The following is a 10,928-nucleotide window of genomic DNA, read 5'->3' as shown; positions in this document are numbered from 1 at the left end:
GTGTGGATCTATTATACATGAGCCCATCAGAGCAGGGTATTAATAAAACAGGAGCTGAAGAACTCAGCACTGCCTTGTTCCAGTGAAACATCAGAGCCTGGGCTGCCCTTTGAAGTCTGGGGCTGCAGCTGGTGACATGGTCAGGGTGGGAATCTCAGCACTGGAGGGGAATCTCTGCACAGCCTGGGGGTTTCTGTGGGATTCAAATCCTCCCCCTCCAGGACAAAGCCATTCCTTTTTTTTTCAATTTTTTTCCTTTTTTTTTCTTCTCAGTCTTCTGGCTTGCTGAATGCTTTCAGCAATGCACAAAGAAGGCTGAAGGTGGTTTAAAGCAGCCTCAGCCATCCTATGCTGGGATGCAAATGGCATCTGTGCCTTCCAAGTTCTCCCCACCGAGAGCCCTCTGTGCCTTTTGTTGCTCACAGGTGCCACCAACCCAAACCCTCTCGGCTTTGCTGAATCATGGGCAGTAACTCACACTGGGTTTGCTAAATATCTACACTTTGTGTCTCCACCAGGACGGATGAATGTGGCTCTTCAGAGCTGCCCTGCAAGCCCAGCTGTGCAGACAGGGATGCCTCTGGGTGGGGAGATGCTGTGGCTGAGGAGCAGAGGCTTTGTGCAAAGCCAGCCTTGGTGTAAAACAGGAGTAGCTGCAGTGTGGTGTCAGCCAGGACCTGCCTGGGTGAGCAGTGAGCCCTGGCTGGTGGCCCTGGGGGGTTTGAGCAGCTGCTCCCTGGGCTGTGAAGCTGAGCATGGAGAGCACTTTCAGGTTTAGGGGCTGTTACAAGGGGAGGGTGTTTGCCTGCACGTATTTGCAACCCACTGCACCCAAAATACCAACTGGTTGCTCTCAGAGTGTGAAGCAATGAGTTGCTTCAATTATTTGTTTTCCTCATTTAGACAGAAGAAACCGGTTCAGCTTTGACCATGCATGTTACATTTTAATTTTTTTTTTTTCTCATGCCAAGAAATACAAAGAAAGTATATAAGATATACCATACCATCCTGCAGAAAAAGAAACACTTGTCAGCAAAGAGAAGCACCCAGCTGCAATTCCTGGTGTGTTCATGCTGTGTGTGAGCTGTGGCTCTCCCAGTGGGGGGATGGACCAAGGATCAAATCCTGGCACCTTCCAAGGGCGCCCAGGTGGCGTCAGGGCTGCCTTGGTGAATCCTGCACACATTCCCTTTCTGATGTTTCTTATCCTGGATGGGTATTTATAGGTTGGGATTTTTGCTACCTACTGGTGTCAGCAAATGCTTGACAAATATTCCCACTTTGAAAAGGCTGCTATCCCCCCACACCCCCTGGGACTGTGCCCAAGCAGGGGAGTTTTTCAGTCCAAACCTAACTGGTTTTTGCCAAAATTGAAGGCTGTATACTGAAAGGAGAACGAGCTTAAATCGGAATAATTTCAGCTTGAAGGGCAGCCCTGGCTGTGGTTCTGTGACAAAGCAGGGCAAGGCTGGGGCCAGCCCGGCGGGTGCAGCCTCTCCCTGGGCTTGGAGTGAACAGAAATTGTGATTCCATTTTATAGGAAAGGCAGGATCTGCTCCCCTTGTCTGCATGGAGAAATCTGTGCGGGCTGGAGGGGGGTCAGAGCTGCCTGAGCCCTCCCTGAGCCCAGAGATGAGAGCTCATTGCAGCAGGACCTGTCCGGGTGACAGGAGGGGCAGAGGGGGCAGGAAGAGCTGAGGGGCTCAGCAGAGCTCTGGGGACAACGTGGTAAAACCAGCAAAGAGCAGGAAACTGGAACAGGGTGAAACAGCAGCCAGAAAAAGCTAACCCATCCTACCACAGCTGGCTTTGAAGTCCTTTGGTGGCTTTGTTTGCCCTGGTGGGGCTCAGATCCCTTTGGTGCCTGCAGGGCGCTGCTGTGACCCCTCTGACTCGGGCCAGGCCTTCCCTGACCCTGGGCCCTGGAGCTGCTGCAAAGCCAAGCCAAGTTGGTTGCTGGTTCAGCTTAAAGCTTCAATCCAGCCTTGATGCAGCCTTTCTGTGGCACCCCATGAGCCCAGCTCTGCCCCAAATCCTGGCAAAACCCAAGGACAGCAGTGCCAGGGAGGTGCCAGCAGCCCCAGCTCTGCTGGGAGGCTCCTTCCCCTGGATCTCCATTCTTTCCAATCCTTCTCGTGGATTTCCACCTTTTCCAATCCTTCCCCTAGATTTCCATTTTTTCCAATTCTTCCCCTAGATTTCCATTTTTTCCAACCCTTCCCCTGGATTTCCATCCCACCAGGACCCCACACTTGATGGGGACTCCCACTCCAGCTCACGTTTACAGACATTTCCCTCCTTCTCCATCCCCTCAGAGCTCTCTCCCACCAGCTGAGCTGCCCTGCCAGGTAGGGCTGGGTTGTCACCGTGCTCTCACCTTTCCCTCACCAGGGGGGAGAAGCTGGCCAGGATTTTCTGCCTGTTTTAGCTGTAACCCTGCTCGGGTGAGTGTGTGCCAAGGGCTGGGGGCTCTGCAGGCTCCTCCTCCACAAATATGAGCAAATTCCACCCAAAAAGAGCCAAAGAGGGAGCTGGGCTGGGATAAAACCCTGGGGGATGGGGAGGGCAAAGTGGCAAAAACTTTGCAAAACAGGCTGCAAAATGTGAGGAGAAGGTGGTGGGGGAGCAGGGAAAGGGACTCTGGGGTGTCCCTGGAGAGTTTGCTCCTCCAGCACTGCAGAGGCAGGTTGCAAGCAGAGTAAATATTTTGTCAGGGATAACTGCAGAGGCTTTCCTCTGGATTTAAATGCAGGATAAGGGGGAAAATACAGGATAAGAGAAAAATGCAGGATAAGAGAGGAAAAAAAAAAAAAGCTGAGTTCAAGGGTGTAATACAATTGTATCTAGTCAGGAAGAGTTTAGAACGAAAGGGATTCAGTGTCTTGGATTCAGTGTCTTAGTTCTTCTCTTTTGTTAGACTGAACAGTGAGGTGAGAAGCATCACCTGAGCTGTCCAGTGAGACAGGAGGCACGAACAAATCATCACCCTGGGGTTTTTGGGGGGAAATCTTCTGCCCTCTCCTGCATCCAGGGGAATCCTGGTGCCTGCACTGCTCTGTGCTGCCCTGGCCTGGGATTCTCCTGGCAGGAGCCTCCCAAAGCCCCTCCCTCCTCTGGCTGCAGGAATCCCATTTGGAAACTTGTTTAGATCCCACTGGAAAAAAAAAAAAACAAACAACCAGATTCCAAGGAAATCTGTGCTCAGAGATGGTTCTGTTGAGGAAGAGGATGAAAAGAAAAGGGGGTTGCTTTGGGAGCTGCTCAGTGCCTGAGCTTTTGCCATCCCTGCAATTAGAGCAGTAATGTGAACCCACCTCGTGGGGGGTGCCAGGGATTAATCCTTTGGATGCAGGGAAGCACTTTAGATGAAAGGCTTTATAAAATGATAAAAGAGCATTTAAATCCTTACTTAATAAATGCTCAGCGCTCTCAAGTCCTAGAACTGCCTCCAGCACTTCTCCCTGAAAAAAGGGCCCTTCCTGCCCAAGGAGGAGCTTCCTGGGCTCTTCCCATCAGCTGAATTCCAGCAGCTCCAGGGGCAGAGGGCAGGAAATCAGGGACAGGCAGCATTGCCCTTATGTAGCTCAAAAAAAAACCCACATGTTCCCCAGCAAGCAGCCTTTGAGTCCAAGAGTTAAAGAAGGAAACGTTTGGGGGGTTTGATGGGATTTCAATAGCCATAAAATAAAAGTCTGACCATCCAAGGGAGGGTTTCTGGGGGGCTCAGGAGGAAAAGATTCAGTTCCTGGACAGAGGATGGAGGAGGGAGCTCCCACCCAGCAATGCTCAGCAGTCCCTGTTTGCTGAACTCACAAAAGATAAATTGCAAGAGAAAAAGTTGCAGATTTGGTCCATTTTAGGTGCCAGCAGTTTGTGATGGAGTGCTGGCAAAGGGGTGGATGGGAATGGAGCCCAAGAAAGTGCTGTAGTGATGTGCTATTGCTGTGAGCCCCTGGCATCCCTTCCAGTGCAGAGAAAAATGTTGACAGCGTGTCTGGGGGATTTGGCTTCCTCACCCCCTGGATTCAAACAACATCTACAGGAGAAAAAACCACTTGAAAGAGGAGCAATCAAAAAGGTGACAGGAGAATTTTCACAGAGACGCCTGTGGCTTTGCACATTAGTTACTACAGAGTAACTACAGCGTGGATTTACACCCCACCCCTGCCCTGTGCTAAGCCATGTGCCCACTCAGAGCCCAGGGCAGGAGGCAGCGCCAAGCAGTTCCCATGTTGTGAGGTTCTTTTGGTGGATTCTCCATGTAGACAAGCCAGGGAAGCATTGAATTTGCTCTAAATTTGGGGTGGTTTTCAGGAGATCGGTGTTAGGGAGCAGAAGTGCCCTGCAGGACAGCATTTCTGAGTCAGTCCATGCTCTCAGGCTGTGGCACAACAGGAAGGTCGGGCAGTGCAGCTCTCGGGCGTGCGTCCCCAAAGTTTGGATCAAAGAGACTCAGGGAGCCAATGGACGTGGCCAGAAGTCACAGAGCCTGGCTGAAACAACAGGCAATGGAGCTTTGCATAGTCTGGGGGGGTGGGTGGAGGGCCAGGGAGTCCCCACAGCAGTGAGGAGAAGGGCTGGGGCTGGATGGAGCCTCCAGGGGGATTGGGTCCCACAGGGATGGGCTGAGGGAGCCAGGGGCTGTGGAAGACATGGCAGGGCCTGTGGTACCTACAGACAGAGTGGGAGGAGCAGGGTCTGTTTTCTTGTTGTGGTAAATACAAAACATTAAAAAATAGTACAACGACTCCTGGAACTGCCCCCAGGCAGCGCCGGGGGCGCCGGAGATTTTCAGAGCTGTGTGAGGGGTGCAAGGAGAGGAGCAGGAGTCTAAAACTCCTTCATGCCCCTGAAAATCTCCTGGAAGGCCCTAAGCTGAAGCCCCAGAGGGCTGGGGGGATGAGCACTGGCAGTGCTGGGGGCTGGATCACACTGAAGCCTCTGCGTGCCATGGCATCGGGGGCTGAGTGGGTAGAAGGGGCTCTCTGTGCCCTGGTGCTGCTGCTGGGCATTAACCAGGCTCCTGTCTCAGTGCCAGGGGTGCTAACCTCCCTCTGGGTGCACAGAGAAATGTGGGGGCTCACAGGGAACGCCTGATTGTGCCTTCCTTTAAAAAGCCCACCATGGGATGGGGGTGAGGAGGAATCCGGGGTTCTCATGCAGCAACATCCTCCTCTGCCAGCTCTGAGATCTGCCCTAAGTGATAAAAGAGCTCGTAGGAACAGACATGGAGAACATTCCCAAAGGCATGCAAATGGTCATTGTCTCTTTTTTTTTTTTCTTTTTTTTTCTTTTTTTTTTCATCAAAAATACAAAAGCACCCACCCCATCCTCCAGCTTTGGCGGCTGCGTTTCGCTCGGAGCAGAGCCGTGGTCCTGCTGCAGCTCTGCTCTCCCTCCTCCTCCTCCCTGGAACAGCTCTCAGCTCCTGATGGCAGTTTGAGCTTTGTTTTTGTTGTTTTGTGTTTTGTTTTGTTGTTTTTTTTTTTTTTTTTGTAGAGACAGAGAATTTGACGATTTAAAAACCAACACAACCCCCCAAAAAATCCAGTGACTTGTGCCAAAATTCTCAGGAGGACTCCTCAAAAACGTCCCGTTCTCGCCTTGTGTTTTCCTTCCAAAACCAGCTTCCTTCTGGAGACTCTCTCCTCCTCTTGCACGAATGAGGTAGTGGATTTCCCCCTTCTCCTCTCCTCTCCTCAGTGGCCTCTCCCATTGCTCCTCAGGGTGATTTTTATCCCGTCCCTGGCCCAGGCTCATTCCCAGGAGGCGGTGAATTGACGCATGCGTTCCTTCCGACGGCGCTCCAGAGCAGACTGTCTAGGGCTGCCCACCTACACTGTGACAATTTTTGTTTTGTTTTGTTGCAAGGCTGAAAGTAAAAACCCCAAAAGGAAAGTTGTCTTCCTCCTCTTCAAGGTATTTGCATGCTGAAACGTCTTCTAGGAAGCTGTAAAAGAAAGAGTGGCTTAGGGCACCTTCCAGCAGGCAGCAGATGCTCTCCTTACACTGCTTTGGGTGGTTCTGAGGTCCCTGTTTGCCTGAGCTGTGCTGATCATGTTGTGTTTGGGAGGTTCCCAAGACATTTTGGGATTGTATTTCTGGGCAGGTTGATTTCTGTCCTGAAACCTTTCTGGTTTTACAGCACTCCACTCTTCTAAACCCAACCACAGGCTTTTCACCAGGGAGACTTGTGTGGTCACTTTGGACAGCACAGCGAGGGCTTTCCATGCTGGCCATTTGGGCAAAAATTCTACTGGGCGATTTTTCCAGCAGAAAAGTGTGTTTCTGCTGGAAGGAGCCCATCCTCTGAGGTGTTTTTTACGTGTTTGAGCAGCTGATGATGGCCAAACCAAGCTGGAGTCAGCGCCTTCCCACTGCACTGAGCTGGGAATGAGGGGCAGGTCTGTCCTATGCCCTGGGCTGGAGCTGGGCTGAGGGAAGGAGAGGGAAGGGTTACCTCCGATGCTGAGTGAAATGTAGAGCACGATGATGATGGTCCCCAGCACGATGGAGACGATGCTGAGCAGCCTGGCCATGCGTCCGAGCCGCCGGGCGCCGTCCGTGTGTCCCTGCTGGCCACTGTTCCTCGACTGGGGAGACACAAAAAGAGTCCCTTGAGAGGGGCAGCAGCTCCAGGGGTGACTCCCCGCCTGTGGAACCCCAAACTGAGCCCCATTTGCTTTCCTGCTCCTTTAATCGGCAATCACTTGGTTCCTAAGTAAAAACTGAGGATTCCTGGTGAGGGAGAAGCGTCACTGCTGGGGGCAGGGCCTCCTGGTCCTGCTGGAAAGGATCTCCCTGGCATGCTGCCCTTGGCTTGGGCAGCACCCAGCACCCAGCAGAAGGGCAGCTGGGAGAGGGCTGGTGGTGGAATTACTCACCGTGCGTCAGCATTTGCTGCCAGCCCGGCCCATGGGACCAAAAAGCCTCCCCAGATTTGTGCAGTGCCCTTCTGCCACCCCCAAAACCCATTGGGAAGGGGGTTTGGGGGGAGGGAAAGGGAGTGAGGGGTTTTAAAGCTTGTTGGTGGCGTTTTCACCTGGTTGGGAGAGCTTGGAGTGAGGGGAAAGGGAGCAAGGTGGGATAGGGGGAGAAAGGAGCCCAGCATCCTTGATCCAGTGGAGGAGTTGGGAAAAACCCCCCTAAAGTTCACTGGGAGTGGGGTTTTATCGATGATTTAACTGCTTTGAAGCAGGTATTCCTCCTTTGGGGCTGCTTTTATGTATTTAACACTTTGACATGGGTTAAAGGCTTCTTCCCCTGGCCAATCCATCCCCAGCCAAGCTGCCTTGGAGGAGAACAGGGGGGCCTGGGAAAAGCTGTGGGGCAGCAGCTCCCACAGCCCTGTGCTGTGTGACAGCTCCTCCCTTTGGAGCATGGCTGCTAAAAGTGGGGAAATTCTCAGTTAAAAAGAAAAACAAGTGTACTAGTTAAAATGAGTTAAAGTGGAAATGGATTAAAGCAATCCCAGTTTCTTTCCAAAAAATGTGAATCTCAGAAATAGCTGTGATGGAAAGGGTCCTCTTCCTCACGTTAAAAAGAATAAATAAGAAGAGCAGGGAGGTCTTGATCAGTTCTAGCAATAATAATGAAACATCACAGAGAATCTGAACCAATACTTGGTGCTGCTGCCCCATTTCCCATTCATGCTGCTTTAATTCCTCTGCCTCTTGGCAGCACCAAAACATCCCAGGCTGTGCATGGGCAGCTGCTCTGTAGGAAAAACACAGCTTTGGAGGTTTCCATGTGCTCCTTAGAGTTTGTATCACCACGAAAATAACCCAGCAGAGCCTCAAGCAGGGGGGTGGCTGCTTCCTCTGCCCCCCTGCCCACGCCCTGCCCCGCTCAGGAGCCTCCCTGGCATCGCTGTCCCCAGCAGGGACGCAGGAGTGCTCAGGACCTTGCTCCTCCTGCTCTCACCAGCAGCTTTGCCAGACCCACTCTGAAAGCAAAGGGATGCAGCCAAGAGCTATTTTCATCCCAGAACAGGAGGTGACAAAATGAAGCCTCATGGGTTGGTGGTGAGAGCTGGGGAGGATGCAGGAGCCCAGGGATCCACAGGATCCCTGCCCTGCTCGCTGACAGCTCCAGCTCCGGGGATTTGGGTTTTCGGGCTCTGGTTTTTGTAACAAATTTTGCAACAATATTTTGGCGGGGTGTGGGTTAGATTGCAGTGAAATATGCAGTTTTAGCTGTCTTCCAGGCAAAATTCAATATATATATTTATCACTACAGCTTCTGGAAGTGTTTACTGCTCATTTATCCTCCACAATTATGAGAAACACATCAGCATTGGCATGGGATGTTTAGCAAGAATTTGATACTGTACATATATTATTAATCAGAGTGGAACAGTTTGATTATAGCTCTCTAGTATCACTAATCCCCTGTTTTGCTTTCCACATAAAAACATTAACATCTTGTTTATTAATCGAGGCTCACCAAGGCAGAACATCTCCAAAAAGCTCGAGGGCTCTGGGGGAGTGAGTCACTGTGTCAGTGCCAGGGGACTCCCTGCTCCTGCCCAGAGCTGGAAAATCTGCAGGACCTGGGGAGTGGGCGCTGTCCTGCAGCCCCTGTGGGCCAGGTAAGGCTGGCTGACTCAGGGATTATTAATTTTACCTGTTTCCCACTGCTGTCTGCTCCTCTTACTGCCCAAAATGGGTTTTTTCCCTAAGTGGCCTTGTTGCAAATGAAGGCAATTACCTTCCTGTGCTAGTCCCAGGGATGGGGAAGACAAATCATCCCATCCTCTTCCCTGCAATCCTTCCCAATTGATGAACTGGCTTTGGATGCTCTCTGCTGCCGTCCACCAATTACCCAGAATAAATCATTAATCCTGGACACTTGGTGTTTTTGTTGAAGGAAACATTCCAAGAGAGGCATCAGTCAACTCCAGAGTGAGGCAGATGATGGGTGAGGACACTCTGACTTCTCCCACATCTCCTGGCAATGACAGAATTTATTTTGGATACCAAGTGCCATGCAGAAGTGCCCTTGATGTTACTACGTGGTGGTTCTGGATGGATTTTTTAATTTTCCTTCATTTATTTGGAGTTTTGAGCTCTGGGATGTGGTTCCTTTGCTTCTTCCCCCTGAGGTGGCTGCACTTGGGTGGGAAGGGGAAAGGATTCAGAGCGGGAAGGCGGGGTGGGTGTGTGGTAGCCAGCCCTGCCTGCACTCCTAGGACATGGATCCCAGGGGATGGAACATCCTTGTCCACCAGTCCCACTCCCTCTCTTGGGGAGTCACCTGAACCCTTCAGAACTGCCAGACCATCACTTGGTGAGACAAACACATCCAAGAGTCCGTGGAGAAGCCTCCAGATAATTAATTTCCATGAAATCAGTGTTAGCAGGAACAGGCTGGGGATGACTAGAGCGGGGTTTTTTCCACCTCTGGCCATAGGCCCTGCTGGGGTCTGAGAGCAGCTTTTGAAAAATGATTTATGAGACACTAAGCTCAAAAGCATTCATTTACTTTCCTCTCTGGACGCTGCTTATTACCCAGGGAAAAAAAAAAGCTTTCATGTGCAAAAGCTTTGACTGAGGAAAGAAAAGCACAATTGCAGAGCCAAAGGAATGTCAGCACATTGTGGAAAGGTCCTCCTGGCTCCCCAGGCGATGGGAATCACAAAAACCTGGCTCCTGCTCAGATCTGGGCATGATCAGGCACACCTGGGCTTTACTCTGAGACAAAACCTGAGCTTGGGGCATCACTGAGACTCAGCTCCTCCCTGCTGTAGGCAGCTGAAACACCAACCCCTGCCCTGAGAGCTGCCCCGCTGGCAGGAGGACACAGCCAGATGTTCCCTGGTTCCTCAGGGAGGGAGGATGGATCGCTCCTCATCCTCAGGCAGGCCCCTGGCTGGCAGGTGGGTGTGTGGAGGAGGTGATGGTGCAGGCAGGGCCAGGACTAGAGAGGGCTGGAATAATTAATTGAACCACAGGACAGAGAGTGCAGGGGTGACTATGCAGGGGCCAGAGGATGTGCTGTGTGTGCCATGAACCTTGTCCTCAGCTGAATGCACCTTCTGCCTCCCCTTCCCCAGCTCTGGATGAGCCCTGGGCAGCCCTGGAAGCAGAGGGCAGCCCAACAACCTCATTGCCTTGCTGCTCCTGCCTCCCTTGGGTGTGACAGCCACCACGGCCCTGTCCCTCTCAGCCTGGCAGGAAGAACCAGCTCCTGCTCTTTTCCCACTGTTAACTCTCCTCCTGGTGTGGCCCAAGGCACATCCCCACCCCCCTGGAGGCTCTGACGCCTGCAAGGGACAGTGTGGGGATCTGTTTTGCATGAAGGCCAATGTGGCTGGCAAATCCCCGTGAGAGCCCTTGTTTATTACCATGGATATGCAATACCCAGCTGCTTTCCCTCTCCTTGCAGTGCAAAGCCAGACAAGGCTGGCTGGCTTCCCTGGCTGCTGCCTAAACAGGCTGTGCCACACAACTGTACTACGCAGATGACAGCTGGCACTGGCAGAAACGATGATTCCTCCTCAAAATGGAAATTGGTCTCCCTAGAGGGCTTTTTGTGGCAAGTGCCCGTGCCCGCCTTCAAGTTGCTGGTGGTTTTTGGGGGGAAGTGCTGGCTGCAGGTGCCCCTTGGTGTATTTCTGTGTGGTGAGCAGGTAATGGGGCTGATTTTCGAAGGAAAGATTTGCCTTTGTTGCAAATCAAAGGCATAGGAGGTGCTGGGTGTGTACAAGAGAGCAGCATCTGCTGGGGAAGGGGGTGGCTCTGCTTGTAGGGCTGTGCTGGCTGAGCCACCTGTACCCGAGATGGGTGGGAGGCCGGGCTGGCTTCATTCTCCCCTGCTCGGCTCTTGGTGTATTTGCTGAGCTGTGGGGGATGCTTAATGGAGGAAAATTGCTTCTCCGGAGCGCTAAAGCAGCTGCAGGTGCAGCCTGTCCCTTGAACTGAGGCCAG

At 52.1% G+C, this 10,928-nt stretch overlaps 1 long non-coding RNA gene across 1 annotated transcript; it reads right to left on the bottom strand.

Annotated features, from left to right (window-relative positions):
- Window positions 1-917: 917 nt before the first annotated feature.
- On the bottom strand, window positions 918-6,596 carry LOC115948264. The gene is made up of 2 exons (XR_004082098.1): window positions 6,461-6,596; window positions 918-5,950 (listed from the first exon to the last, which is right to left on the bottom strand). It is a non-coding gene; the product is annotated as an uncharacterized LOC115948264 (long non-coding RNA).
- Between the last annotated feature and the right edge of the window lie 4,332 nt (window positions 6,597-10,928).

This window comes from Geospiza fortis, unplaced genomic scaffold (genome assembly GCF_000277835.1).
Source record: "Geospiza fortis unplaced genomic scaffold, GeoFor_1.0 scaffold538, whole genome shotgun sequence".
NCBI classification, from domain to species: Eukaryota; Metazoa; Chordata; class Aves; order Passeriformes; family Thraupidae; genus Geospiza; species Geospiza fortis.
The sequence above is the reverse complement of the archived record's forward strand: the minus strand, read 5'-3'. Positions and strand labels throughout refer to the sequence as shown.